Source organism: Gopherus flavomarginatus, chromosome 3 (genome assembly GCF_025201925.1).
Source record: "Gopherus flavomarginatus isolate rGopFla2 chromosome 3, rGopFla2.mat.asm, whole genome shotgun sequence".
NCBI classification, from domain to species: domain Eukaryota; kingdom Metazoa; phylum Chordata; order Testudines; family Testudinidae; genus Gopherus; species Gopherus flavomarginatus.
In genome coordinates, this window is record NC_066619.1 from 285,682,970 (window position 1) to 285,697,910 (window position 14,941).

The 14,941-nt window shown below is 49.2% G+C and overlaps 1 protein-coding gene and 1 long non-coding RNA gene across 9 annotated transcripts in view; both read right to left on the reverse strand.

Annotated features, from left to right (window-relative positions):
• Window positions 1-14,941, reverse strand: part of ADISSP (adipose secreted signaling protein) — a 238,133-nt gene that overhangs the window by 86,942 nt on the left and 136,250 nt on the right. The window lies entirely within an intron of this gene.
• LOC127046462 (uncharacterized) lies at window positions 11,438-12,664 on the reverse strand. Of its 3 annotated transcripts, none has more exons than XR_007773093.1 (3): window positions 12,367-12,664; window positions 11,807-11,918; window positions 11,438-11,694 (listed from the first exon to the last, which is right to left on the reverse strand). It is a non-coding gene; the product is annotated as an uncharacterized LOC127046462 (long non-coding RNA). The 3 variants fall into 3 exon arrangements; XR_007773092.1 differs by lacking the exon at window positions 12,367-12,664 and adding an exon at window positions 12,143-12,234; XR_007773094.1 differs by lacking the exon at window positions 12,367-12,664 and adding an exon at window positions 12,031-12,100.

Genomic DNA, 14,941 nt, shown 5'->3' on the forward strand with positions numbered 1-14,941 from the left:
GAAAGTCAGGGCTGACACGGTGCCCTAGCACATGCTAATGGAGCTGTGGACTTTTGAGGACAGAACACCGAGGTAATGACCTCTCATGGTCATGGAAGATATTGTGATACCTTCCACAAAGGCCAAGGTGTCGGCTGCAATGTCCTGGCTACAATCAAGCCACCATAACTGTATTTTGCCTCCTCAAGTTTCTGGGCTGTTTCCACTGGGTGAGAGACAGAGTTACCGGGTGCTGCTATGCCCCATCGCAGAGGTGGCCATCTCCCAGCGTCAGAACAGATCACCTGTACATCGCCAACTCGCTGGTTCAAGGCTGCAAAGCTGGGCGGCACTTTGGGATTAGAGGCACTTTGCAAACCTATTTGTGGTCATCATGCAGGGCACTGGACTAGATGACCTCTTGGAGGTCCCTTCCAGTCCTGTGATTCCCTCGGAGCAGCTCTCACAACCCAATAGAGCTCGGTATAGGGAAGCTGTTCTGGATATTCCAGCCTAAATGATGCTTCGCTTCAAACGACAGCCTCTCAGACCCTGCTCGATCCTTCCTTCCATCCGCTCCATTTCTGCCTTGAGCCCTCGCTTAGCCAAGCCATACTCGTCTACCTCCTAGTGGCTCCTGATAACCAGCCCAGCCCCCCCGTGGTGATAGACCCCCATCTGCAGCTGCTTCTGCGTTTGGCTGGGACACACCTGACTTGAGAAGATGGAGAAAACTGGATTAGGCAGCAGATGACTCCATCCGCGAGTATTAACATGGATCGTTTAAACCGTCAAGAACACACCCATGGCCGTGTGTAACAAACTGTGCACACTTGTGTTCAAAAATACCTCTACGCCATTATGAACAATGGGCCAGATCTACAGCAGGTGTTGATCAGTGTCATTCCACTGACTTCAGTGGCACAGTGCCTGTCTACACCAGCTGAGGATCTGGCCCAACGGGCAAAAACCAAGGTGAGGCTGCTCTGTAGTTCAGCGCCATGTGCTACAGCCAGCACCTGTAACAGCGTCGCCTAATACATGCAAAGAACGTTAAAGCCACAGGAACAGCCAGTCTAGAAGAGATCAAATACCCTTTGAGGGAACTCAGAAAAACAACAACATGAAAAAGCCTTCACAAGCAGGGAAACACAGAAGAAATAATACAAAGTCAGTGCTTTTCCCTTTCTACCCTGTTGAGTTTATGCTTAACAAGAGGCATCAATAATACAAGACAGAACAAGACCAGCAATCAGGCCATTCTTTGCCCAAAACTTGGATAATTGGTTTTCATTTCAGTCTTCTGAATGCTCCGCAGTCAGCTGTGGCGTGGGCACCAGAGTGATAAAAATGCATTCTCCTACTGCACAAGCAAAGCTTTCTGTCTTCTTTCAAAGTGGGGGGATTAGTTCAAAGGGGGCAGAATCTGTGCGTCGGCAGAAGGCAGGAATCCTGAATCTTCGCCAAGCAGTAAAACAAAGCACAATGCTTGTCTCAAAGTTCCGCCAAGGAGGAGAGTTAATGGGACATGGAAGAGCAGAAGCAAACAGAGGTTTCGTGATGCAGTTTTGAGAAGGAGTGAGAGGCAGAGACACCACAAACATGCCGTAAACTTAGGCCAATAACCAACCCCCTAGAAACACACACACAACAAAACCCTGGAAGAGTAAAAATAACACCAGCAGAAGTCCAGCAGCGGGGTGGGGGCTAGCCAGTTTACTGCACTGAATGCTGCATGTACATTTATCTGCCTAGCGGACAGGTGGGGTCTGTGGCAATACAAGCACATAGATCAGCCCTAAGACACAGGACGGCCTCTTGAGGCCAGAGTGACTGAAGTGAAAGAGCAAAGGGAGACAGAGGTGCACAGAGGAGACTTTCAGGGACACGGCAGACCAGCTCCATCCCGAGTCTCACAGCCGCTGGGCTGTGGAGGAGGAAGAGGAAAGTCTCAGGGAAGGAGAACATCAAATTGGAGCAGAGGGACATGATCCCATAGTTGGAAGGGAGGAGACCCCCGTTACTAGGAAGAGCAAGGTAACAGTAATGGGGGATCTGAGAGCTGGGTTTGTGATGACCAGGAGAACTGCATGGTGAATTGCCTGCTGGACACAAACGTTGCAGATCTCAGGCAATATCTAGACAGACTTATGTGCAGTGCTTGGGAGGGCACTGGGCTCATGGTACATGTAGGTATCACTGAGATAGGGAAAGATAGGTGAGGTCCTGGAGGCCAAATGCAGGCTGCTAGGTAAGAGATTAAAGTCCAAGACCTCCATGGAGACAGTCTCTGAAATGCTTCCAGTTCCACGAGCAGGGTCAGTTAGTCGGGCAGAACTGCAGGGTCTCGATGCATGGATGAGATGATGGTGTAAGGAGGAGAGTTTTAGGTTTACTAGGAAGTGGGCAAACTTTTGGAAAAGGAGGACTCTACACAGGAAGGATGGTCTCCACCGAAACCAAAACGGAACCAGACTGCAGGAAGGTACAATTATAAGGTCATAGAGGATTTTTAAACTAAGAGAGGGGGAAAAAGCCGACCGCTGTGGAGGAGCAAACGGTTTGGGCAGAGACATCCCTTAGGGATGAGTTTATTAAAGGGGGAAATTGATAGCGTAGGAAAAGAGGATAGCGAAGAAGCTGCTAACGTATAGGGAGGAGCCAGTGAGGAACAGTCAAGTGTAAAAAAGTCCCATTTAAATATGAAGGCAAGTAACTGAATACTGACAAAATGCACAAGGGCTTACACACAAATGCTAGACGTTCAAATACTGAGCTGGGTGAACTAGAATCCCGGGCATTAAATGAGGATATTGCTATAACAGGCATCATGCCACTTGGTGGAATGAAGATAATCAATGGGTCACTAACACCAGAGTTCAAAATCTACAGGAAGGACAGAGTAGGTGGTGCTGGTGGGGGAGTGGCACTGTATGTGAAAGAAAGCGTGGAGTCAAATATAGTCAACACCTTAACTGAATCAAACTGCACCAGAGAGGCTGAGGGGAGATCTGATTGCCCTCTATAAATATATCAGAGGGATAAATACCAGGGAGGGAGAGGAATTAAGTTCAGTACCAATGTGGACACAAGAAGAAATGGCTATAAACTGACCATCAGGAAGTTTAGACTTGAAATTAGACAAAGGTTTCTAATCAGAGGAGTGAAGTTCTGGAACAGCCTTCCAAGGGGAGCAGTGGGGGCAAAAGACATATCTGGCTTCAAGACTAAGCTTGATAAGTTTATGGAGGGGATGGTATGATGGGATAGCCTAATTTTGGCAATTAATTGGTCTTTGACTATTAGCGGAAAATATGCCCAATGGTCTGTGATGGGATGTTAGATGGGGTGGGATCTGAGTTACTATAAAGAATTCTTTCCGGAGTGTCTGGCTGGTGAGTCTTGCCCACATGCTCAGGGTTTAGTTGGTCGCCATATTTGGAGTCAGGAAGGAATTTTCCTCCAGGGCAGATTGGCAGAGGCCCTGGGGTTTTTCGCCTTCCTCTGCAGCGTGGGGCACGGGTCACTTGCTGGAAGATTCTCTGCACCTTTGAATTCTTTAAACCACGATTTGAGGACTTCAGTGGCTCAGACACAGGTTTGATACAGGAATGGGTGGGTGAGATTCCGTGGCCTGCGTTGTGCAGGAGGTCAGACTAGATGGTCATAATGGTCCCTTCTGACCTTAAAGTCTATGACTCTCTATGGATAGAAATCCATACTTGAACAAAAAGCGCATAGCAGTAGGGATATACTACTGACCACCTGACCAGGATAGCGTCTGTGACTGTGAAAGGCTTAAGTTGATGAGAGAGGCTACAGAGGCAGAAAACTCACTAACGGGGCGGGGAATGGGGGTTTCAACTATCCTCATATTGACTGGGTACATGTCATCTCAGGACGGGACCCAGAAATAAAATGTGTGGACACTATAAATGACATTCTTGGAGCAGCTTGTCCTGGAACCCACAAGGCGGGAGACAATTCTTGATGTAGTCCTAAGTGGAGCACAGGGACTGGTCCAAGATGTGACTATAGCTGAACTGCTCGGTAATAGTGACCATCACGTGATTAAAATTCCCTGTCGTAGGAAAAGTGCCATTGTTAACAGTAGTTAACTTCAAAAAAAGTATCTATACAAAAATGAGGAAGCTATTTAAATCAAAATTAAAAGGAACAGTATCAGGAATGAAATACCTGCAAACTGCATGGCAGCTACTTAAAAACCCCATGTATACCCCAAAATAAAAACTAAACTCAAACTCAAAAACAAAAACAGTAAGAGGTCTGTAGCGGGGTGATCACCCCACTCCGGCCCTGGAAGGGTACAAGCAGCCTTGGGGAGGGCCACAGTGGTAAAAGCAGCCCTGGAGAGGGCTACAGCTCTGAAAGTTGGGCTGATTGGGAAGCAGCCACAGCTGTAGCTGGCTTAATAAGGGCCCAGCTGGCCCTTAGAAGAGGGCAGTGGGCCAGGAGCAGGCAGGCTCCCTCTAGCTGAGGAGGGAGATGCTAAAAGGTACTGGAGTGAAGCAGGGCTGGGGCAAGGCCAGAGGAGCTGGGGAGCTCCAGGCCAGCAACTCCCCAGGTTGCAGGGCCTTGTACAAAGCCCCTGGAGGTACTGGGTGCAGGGAAAGGCAGTAGGTCAAGACCTCCCTTGTCTATGATGACTGGCTTATACAGACTGCAGTTGTCCCCTGTGAAAGGGGGCGAGATGGTGACTGGCAGTAGCCCACAGGCTGAGACAAGGTGGGGATAGAGGGTGGGGGTTCCCTGGGGAGGGGAGACCCAGATCTGTGGGGTACTGCCTGGAGGGGCAGCACCCCAGCTAAAAGGGCACCGAGGTCTTGGGAGGGACACGTGACCAGCGGCAGGTGGGACACTGGCCTGCAGAGGGTGCTCCGAGGGCTGGATGAGCTAATTCCCTGAGACACCAGCAGGAGGTGCCACAGGGGTGAGTCCCACCCAGTTACAAGGATCAAAAAAATGCCACCGTGGCTAACCAGCAGAGTAATGGAGGCCATTAGAGGCAAAAAGGCATCCTCTAAAAATTAGAAGTCAAATTCTAGTGAGGACAATTTAACAGAACATGAATTTTGGCAATTCAGGTGTGCAGGCCAAGAAAATTTGTGGAACAAACAGCTAAGGACACAAAAACTACACAGAAAACCTTGTTTTAAGTGCATCAGAAGCAGGAAGATTGTTAAACAATCAGTGGGGCAACTGGGCAATCAGGCTGCTAAAACAACGAGGAGTCCGGTGGCACCTTAAAGGCTCACAGATTGATTTGGGCATAAGCTTTCGTGGGTAAAAAACCCACTTCTTCCGATGCATGGAGTCATGGATGCTAAAAGAGCACTCAGGGAAGACAAGGCCACTTCAGAGGAGCTAAATGAATTTGTCGCATTGGTCTTCACTGCAGAGAACACGAGGGAGATCCGTACACCAGAGCTATTCCTTTTAGGTGACAAATCCGAGGAACAGTCCCAGACAGAGGTGTCGACAGAGGAGCTTTTGAAACAAATCAATAAAGTAAACAGCAGTAAGTCACCAGGACCAGATGGGATTCACCTGAGTTCCGAAAGAACTTGGATATGAAACCGCAGAACGATCACTTACATCAGCCACTGGATTGATAGCTAATGTAAAGACTAATTTAAAAAGGGCTCCAGAGGTGATCCTGGCAATTACAGGCCAGTAAGCCTGACTTCAATCCCAGGCGAACTGTTTGAAACTATAGTAAAGAATAAAATTATCAGACACATGGATAAATGGAATATGTCTGGGACGAGCTGTCATAGCATTCCTTCTCAGATCTGAACCTTAGAGTTCAGAAAATGAGATACTAGCACCTGAATCCTCTAAGCTTAATTACCAGCTTAGATCTGATAACACTGCCACCACCCAAAAATATAGTGTTTTGGGGCACTCTGACCTCCCCAACCTCCCCTGGGGACCCAAAGAACCCAGATCCCTTGGATTCTTAAAACAAGGAGAAATAAACCATTCCCCCACCTTTCCCCCTCCCAGAATTTCCCTCCCTGGGCTATCCTGAGAGATACTGATCCAACCTCTTAAATCACCATACAGAGAAGCATCTCCCTTCCCTTCCTCAAAGAGGCAAACAGATTCAAGGAAAACAGAGAGAGATTCTCTCTCTCCCCCCTCCCGTCTCCCCCACCCGTCCTGGTGAGTTATCCCAATCCCCTGGAATAAAACAAGGGAGACAAGAAAAAAAATCAATCAGGTTCTCTAAAAAGAAATTTTTTAATAAAAGAAAGGAAAAAGTAAAGAATTATCTCTATAACTTCAAGATGTAAATATTACAGGGTCCTATAGCTTACAGACACCAGAAAGAGACTTCCCCCCAGTACCAATACAAATCAAAATATTCCCAGCAACTACACATATAAAAGTTAACCAGCCGGATCCACAATTGCAAATAGAGTAAAACAATCAAAAAACCTAAACCGCCTGTTTTTACTTACTATTAGAAAAGAAACTTAGAGAGCCTGTAGTAATGTCTGGTCTCTCTCAGACCCTCCGAGAGAAGAACCCACAACGGACAAAGAACACACACAAAGGCTTCCCTCCGCCCAAATTTAAAAGCATCTTGTCTTCTGATTGGTCTTCTGGTCAGGTGTCCTGTTCTCTGCTTGTAACCCTTTACAGGTACAAGAGACATTAACCCTTAACAATCTGTTTATGACATGAGCCAACAGGGCTTTTGCAAAGGAAAACCATTCCTCGCCATTGTGGGACATCCAGGCCCAGTTTGAACCTATAACTGACCATTTGCCTGCGCAAGTGCCCAATTTGCACACAGAAGTGCCTATGGCTCTGGCCTCTTGAGGCTTGGAAACTCAGATTCACTTACCAGGGCCTAACTAGCCACAGACCAAAGCACTAGCAATGCAAGTCTGGTCAGCAACACAGGACGATTTGCCTTGAGCAACGTAATATAAACCCTCCCCTGGGTACATGCCTGCAGCGACCCTATGCCACCAGGAAGGGGGAAGGGTCTCTGATGCTCCCCTTCACGCTGCAGAAATGCTTCTGCCTTTGGCTCGAGACAGATCAGCCAATACAGGAATGGCGCACAATGGTTTCAACAGCCCAGCAAGGAGAAGGGCCAGAGAACCCACAAAGCCCATACACAGAGCTGAGGGGAACAGCTTCAGCTAAATGAAACGTCACCTTAATATGCTCTTTGTGGAAGCCAGACTGTTTTGCGGAGACGTCGGTCTCAACACAGTCATCACTGGAGGGTGGGCGAGAGAGACTTGCATGCACTATCCTAGTGATTAGAGCACTGGCCTGGGAGGAGAGAGATCCAGGTTCATGTCCCCCCTCTGCTGGATCCAGAGCAATCAGGGATGAAAAAACTCTGATCTGACTCAGGCAGAGCTGGGATTTGAACGTGGCTCTGCCACATCCCAGACTGGCACGGCACCGGCGTGTACACACACCTCCCTTCCTGACCAAAAGGCTCAGGTTGCAGTCCAAAAACAGACCTTAGCAATCCCGTTCTCACCAACGAGCTGGAAAGGTTTGGGTTTAGCTCCAGTGTGGAATGAAACCAGGTCTATGAAATGAAAGGGTCTCCTGCTCTTTTCAATGGAAGGTGCCCAGACACAGCAGCGAAGAACCTCACGACACAGAACTGGCTAACAGCCTGGGTGTCCACAAAGGAGACCCAGCACAGAACGGCGGCATGTGGGCAGTCATCCAAGGTGGGGTATGCTGGAGGCATCTCTTCTCTGCATTCACACCCCATTGGTGAGGAAGCATACTGAATAGCCTGTGTTCTCTCAGGCAAAGCCTCCGCCCCACGCCAGCAATTCACCTGGCTCATTTAACTCCAGGTGGAACAGAGACAAAAGGGTGTGTAAGTCTGCTCTGCCCTCCTTAGCCTCGTCAAGCTTTGTGTCCCTCCCTTGCCATCATCCTCAGCTTCTCACACAATCGCCTCCTTGCCTTCCCTCAGCCCTCTGCACAGTACAACCACCCTGAGCTTATCCCTACCCTACCCACATGTAAGTCTCTCTTGAAGACCTACGACTGCCAAGCTGCCTACAGAGAATCACAGGGACTTGTGTGTACATTGAGCGTTGCTGTTCCCTTTTCCCTCACCTCTGTCTGCTTGTCTGTCTGTCCTTAGGCTGCGAGCATCACTGAGTGTTTGAAAACAGCGAGTACCAAGCAGGCTCTGCCATAAATCAATCAACACATTAGTGAGAGAAACGCTGGCCGCTCTCCAGCCAGCACTGTTGGGGCCAAATTCTGTTTCAACAGGGAGTTGTTCTGGATTTACAGCACCAGGCTAGAGCTCTTTGGAAAGCTGGGACACAGAAGTAAATTCTACGTAGTGCTTCACTACCCTGAATCCACTTTGGAAAGCATATGTTAATAAGAGCCAGCAGTGCCGAGTCTCCGTGGGCAAAGGGCAGCAGAAACCCTGCATTCAATCACTCGCACCCCTCCTACCCAGACACTGAGCAAATCTGCGTGTAAACACACGCCAGCGGGAAAACATTTCTCTGCTCTGTAGATATTATAAGGGCATTCGATTAGATCTGGACGCTGATTAAAACCTGTGCAGCTCGGAGCACCGTCAGGAGGCGGAACGCATGACTTTGATAAATGATTGTGTTTATCAATCAGTTGTTAGAGGAAATGCAAACGAGCACTCAGAAGCCTTTTAGCAGGAACATGCAGACATACAGGGTCGCAGCGTTCAACATCTCCTTCAAGGGACCTGCCCACTCTGCTCTCCAACCCCACACTTGTTGCTAACTCACAAAATGCCTAACATCATCCCAATGGCAGGGTCACATTCTCACCCACACCTGAGACCCCTAAGAAGAACCTGAAACTCCTAGAGGATATGGTGTCTTATGGGCCCTACAGGTAAATCCAGCGCTGAAGACGACAGATACATTTAAGGCTAGAATCAAAACAAGAATTTATGATGTCAATATAGACCACACCCAAAACGACATTTAGCTTAGTGCCAATGTGAAATTCATCCGCTGGGCAAAGGGCGAGCGGATAGGCTGATGCGCTACTGAAGCCTGTGTGCGAGGTCTCTGCCTAGGGATGAATTTCACTTACAGCTAGTTCATCGGTTGTTTGGGACAGTATCCTCAGAGACAGAACACATAAAATCAAGCAAAACCAGATCATTTTATTAGAGGGTCGAAGTTATTGACAAGACTCTTTGATGGTATAATTCAGTGAGTTCTGCTGTAGCGGAGGGAAGTCCAGCGACCAATCAATAAGATAGACAAATAAGATAGGACAAAACAGGGGGAAATGTATAGTACACGTATACGTACACACACACACACACACACACTCTCTCCTAGCGCTTTCAATCGGCAAGACTTGCTGCACTTTACAAAAAAGTTGATGTCCCAGATTCATAGATTCCAAGGCCCCAGGTGACCACTGACCATCCAGTCTGGTCTCCTCTACATCACCAGCCAGAGTGTTTCACCCACTTCCTCTGCAGTGAGCCCAATACCTTGTATTTGACTCAACCATCTTACAGAAAAGCAGCCAGTCTAGATCTGAAGACCCCAAGAGCTGGAGAATCCAGCACTTCCCTTGGTCGTTTGCTGACCTGGTTAATCACCCTCCCTGTGAAAGATGGCTGCCTTATTTCAGATTTGAATTTGTCTGGCTTTGACTTCTAGCCATTGGTTCTTGTTCAGTCTTTCTCCACTAGCTTGAGTGCCCTTTTCCCCTGTGACAGCATGGATACACTGAACAAGTCACCTCTCAAGTTTCTTTTCGAGAAGCTAAACAGATTATGCTCCTTCAGTCTCCTGCTTTAAGGCATTTCTTTCCATCTCTCAGATCCCTTTTGTGGCCCTTCTCTGCCATTTTACAGCAGGAGGCACAGACAGTGAAGTGACTCTGGGGCAGACCCAGGTCTAGATCCCACCCCCACCCCAAAACCCCTCTCCATTCCATGCTGTAGCCACCAGGCCCAGCACTGCCTCCCCATTCTGCACATTCCCTTGTTTTTCCTGCGAGCAGACGGATCTTTGTGAAAGGCGCCTGACGAAGGCTGCGGATTCCATCTGTCAAACCAGGATGTGAGAAAGAATATTCAGATGTTGGTGTCACCTCTGCCAAACAGACGAACAACCTCCTTCCTCTACACAGCCTAAGCCAGAAAACTGCCAGACACCAAGCATGCGCCTGCTTATTCCTCCCCAGCCGCAGAACCATCACATGCAACCTAAACGCTGAGCCAGCTATGCTGAAAGCAGTCCCCAGAGAGGCCGTATATGGGCTACTGGCAAGGGCAGATGAAGCAATGGGACAAGCCAGCCTATTATAGATCCCTGAACAGCAATTAAACCCAAGCAGATTAGCTCACACCAGAGAAAAACCCAGCATACACTGACAGCTCCTCCTCAAGAGTGGAGACCACTGCTCAGAGGCTGCAGCACCAGACAATTTAAAATTGGGAACCAAAAGTGACCAGATTTTGCAAGAAGCAAGAGTTTTCTACTGCAAAGAATGATAATAATAGGGCGTTGTTTTCTCACGATACCGAACAAAAGACTTTTTAGAACCAAGTGACGAGAAAAGCTGCCTGTTTCTTTAAAGAGAGGAGAAAAGCGGCAAAAATAGCGCGAGTATAAACTGCATCTTGCCACCAGATTCCGTGTGCACCAGAAATAAAGCAGACAGTCTATTTTTCACCTACTCCTGTTCATTCACAGTGTGTCATTATGGGAACGTTAACACTATTTGGGCAACTTCTCATGTCAATCAAGCAGCCTGAAGAGAAGGAAAAGGAAGGAGAGAGTTGAGCAAGACACTAGAATTATCCTCCCTACGTCTCGGAAACAGCTGTGAAACCATAAAACCAGGGCAGTCTTGTGGTTCAGGCATCGGATGGGCCTCGGAAGATCTGGGTTCAAACTCCCATCTCTGCCCCCGATGCCCTGTGAGACGATCTAGGACAAGCCACTTAACCTCTGTGTCCTAGTTTCCCACTATACATTGGGGATAGTACTGATCTGCTTTATTCTCAGATGCTATGGCAATAATGGACCCATAGGTTATACCTATACTTCATACGAAACCCAGGCTCTGACTTGTGTGTGTGGACCGAAGGAGGCCTTGAGCTCACGCCTATCAGCCTGACTCAGGATCTAGGTCCTAGAACCTTGCTAGCGGGGTGGGTCAGAGCCTCTGAGACTTGGGTCCAAGCCCTGTCATTTTGCAGTGTGGACACAACTTAGACCTCAGGCCCAAGTCAAAAGCTCTATTCAGTGTGGTAGACACATTGAGTGTAGACTCAGGCCAGCAATTGTAAACCCTGGTATGCAACGCGGTGTGGACGCTCAAGAGCAGGCTTGGAAACACCAAGTCCACAAGGCCAAGTCCCACAGACCTAGACTGGCAATGCAGTGTGGACGTACTCAGAGGAACTTAGGCCATGTCTACATCTAAAGTTTTGCAGCGCTGGTTGTTACAGCTGTATTAGTACAGCTGTATAGGGCCAGCGCTGCAGAGTGGCCACACTTACAGCAACCAGCGCTGCAAGTGGTGTTAGATGTGGCCACACTGCAGCGCTGTTGGGCGGCTTCAAGGGGGGTTCCGGGAACGCGAGAGCAAACCGGGAAAGGAGACCCGCTTCGCCGCGGTTTGCTCTCGCGTTCCCGGAGCCACCCAGCAAACCGCAGGGAAGGAGACCTGCTTGCTCTGGGCTCTGGGAACGAGAGAGCAAACCGGGAAAGGAGACCCGCTTCGCCGCGGTTTGCTCTCTCGTTCCCGGAGCCACCCAGCAAACCGCAGGGAAGGAGACCTGCTTGCTCGGGGCTCCGGGAACGAGAGAGCAAACCGGGAAAGGAGACCCGCTTCGCCGCGGTTTGCTCTCGCGTTCCCGGAGCCACCCAGCAAACCGCAGGGAAGGAGACCTGCTTGCTCTGGGCTCCGGGAACGCGAGAGCAAACCGGGAAAGGAGACCCGCTTCGCCGCGGTTTGCTCTCTCGTTCCCGGAGCCACCCAGCAAACCGCAGGGAAGGAGACCTGCTTGCTCGGGGCTCCGGGAACGAGAGAGCAAACCGGGAAAGGAGACCCGCTTCGCCGCGGTTTGCTCTCTCGTTCCCGGAGCCACCCAGCAAACCGCAGGGAAGGAGACCTGCTTGCTCGGGGCTCCGGGAACGAGAGAGCAAACCGGGAAAGGAGACCCGCTTCGCCGCGGTTTGCTCTCTAGTTCCCGGAGCCACCCAGCAAACCGCAGGGAAGGAGACCTGCTTGCTCTGGGCTCCGGGAACGAGAGAGCAAACCGGGAAAGGAGACCCGCTTCGCCGCGGTTTGCTCTCTAGTTCCCGGAGCCACCCAGCAAACCGCAGGGAAGGAGACCTGCTTGCTCGGGGCTCCGGGAACGAGAGAGCAAACCGGGAAAGGAGACCAGCTTGATTACCAGAGGCTTCCTCCTTCCACGGAGGTCAAGAAAAGCGCTGGTAAGTGTCTACATTGGATTACCAGCGCTGGATCACCAGCGCTGGATCCTCTACACCCGAGACAAAACGGGAGTACGGCCAGCGCTGCAAACAGGGAGTTGCAGCGCTGGTGGTGCCCTGCAGATGTGTACACCTTCAAAGTTGCAGCGCTGTAACTCCCTCACCAGCGCTGCAACTTTCTGATGTAGACAAGCCCTTAGATAAATAAGGCAACTGCCACTGAACAGACCTGAAAAACAGCAGTAGATGAGATTGTGGCTTCACATCATGCCAGGACGTGGCCCTCTAAGAGTGCTGTACCTTCTCCGACGTCACTTCAAATAGCTGGCACTCGGATTCCTCCTGGGAACCTGCTTCTCCCACAAGTGCTGGCAAGAGAGACGGTGCCACCCCAGAAAGCTTATACCATGCGCACCGTACGCTGCATGCTCACACATGCAGAACTAGTGTCTCTGCGCCGTGCTGGTGTTGTGAGCTCCTCTGAGCCAAGGCCATCACCACCAGTCTCTGGCAGGGCTGAGAATTTCAATAGTGCCTAAATCCCCTGGACTCCCAGAGGGACTTGGGCTCTTAAGGCACTTTTGAAAATGTTCCCTATTATCTGCTCTCAACCAATAACAGCACGAACAGCAGCAGCAGCGCTTGGTAGGAGCCGATACTCTTATCTATTATATTAGCCTACTTGGGGCATAAAAACTTGAGCTAGAACTACTATTTGGGGTGCCTGAGAGATTATTGGATGCCCCGGTGGTGTTTCTAGCTACTCCACATATTGCCCCTAAAGGAGAGCCAGCCATGTTTCCCTCCCCCATCCCCCACTTCAGCTCTGAAAACACCGCCGGCTTTTATTTTGGTCTTAATCAAATTGAATTGTAAGGAAGGCACAGCTGACAAACAGTTACCCAGGGAGCTGGGACTCAGTACTCTGTCACTGAAATCATTCTGTGGCCTTGGGAAAGTCATTAACTTTTGTGCCTCAGTTTCTCCTGTCAGCTAGGAAGCACTGTTGGATTAATTTCGATGGAATAAACGGGCCCGAAGAGTCAAAGGTGTTAACGTGACCCTGTCCCTGGCCCCTCACTTTTAAGCGAGGTCCAGGGTTTGATATATAGGGCCCTCAGCCTGCTGACTACCATGGCAAACACAATTCAAATGTTTTTAACTTTTCCTTAAAGATACAGAAAAGAAGGAAAAACAGGGAAAGTGTTTGAAATGGAAGGCGTGAAGTCAGGTTTTGATTTTAACACCATCCCTTCTTCCCTTTTGCTGAGTCTCTTTGGAAGGAAACCCCCCCATGTGACAGTCTCTTTGCAGGCACTGAAAAGGGAACAGCAGTTCGTTTGGGGGCAGTTAGCTGAGATGAGCAGGAGCTGTAAAGTCCAAGCCTGTTTCCTTGAAGACAATACAAGGTGAAGACACACAAGAGGAGAGAGAAAAGAACAGCACAGACAGAAAATGCAGCTGCTTCTGTCTCTGGCGTGAGTTCTCAGTCGCAGCCTCACTGCCGGAGAGAGACAGTCCCAGTGCACGGTCTTATTAGCCACTCCGAAACCTGCCAAACTTGTACCCGCATCGGGCTGTTTAAGGCATTGCTTTTGTTGGTCGCCGTCACACAGCAGTGATGCAAAATATGCAGGCTTGGCCGGCTAAGCCGGGCTCTTACTACACAGAAGGCTGTAGGAGAGGGATAGGAAAGAGAAACAATAAGGGAGAGAAAGGGAAAGAACTCATCGGGTCCGCCTGCACTGCAAGAGACAGACCTGCAGCAGCGAGTATCAGCGCCTGGGTCTACCAATTCAGGCTTGCAGGACGGGGCTAAAAGCAGCAGGGTAGAAGTGTAGAGCCCTGCATGAATACAAAATGTGTATCCGCATCCAACCCGCTAACAGGGTCCGTGGACATCTGTAGCTTTTTCTGGGCACTACAGATGTGCCCGCTCGGGTAGGAGCTCGAGCTCTGAGACCCATCCTCCTTGTTCCAGTCTGAGCGAGAATGTCTACGCAGCTATTTTAGCCCTGTAGCACGTGTTCCCCGACCCTGAGTATTTAGACCCTGTGTCATAAACAGATAGCTAAGGGTTAATGTCTCTTTCACCTGAAGCACCTGACCAGAGGACCAATCAGGAAACCGGATTTTTTCAACTTTGGGTGGAGGGATTTGAGTGTCTTTGTCTTTGTGTTTCTGGCTGCCTGCTTTCTCTGAGCTTTGGAGAAGTAGTTTCTTTTTTCTAGTCTTCTGTTTCCAAGTGTAAGGACAAAGAAATCAGATAGTAAGTTATATGGTTTCTTTTCTTTGGTATTTGCATGAATATAAGTGCTGGAGTGCTTTGATTTGTATTCTTTTTGAATAAGGCTGTTTATTCAATATTCTTTTAAGCAATTGACCCTGTGTTGTATCATCTTAATACAGAGAGAACATTTGTACTTATTTTTTCTTTCTTTTTATATAAAGCTTTCTTTTAAGACCTGTTGGAG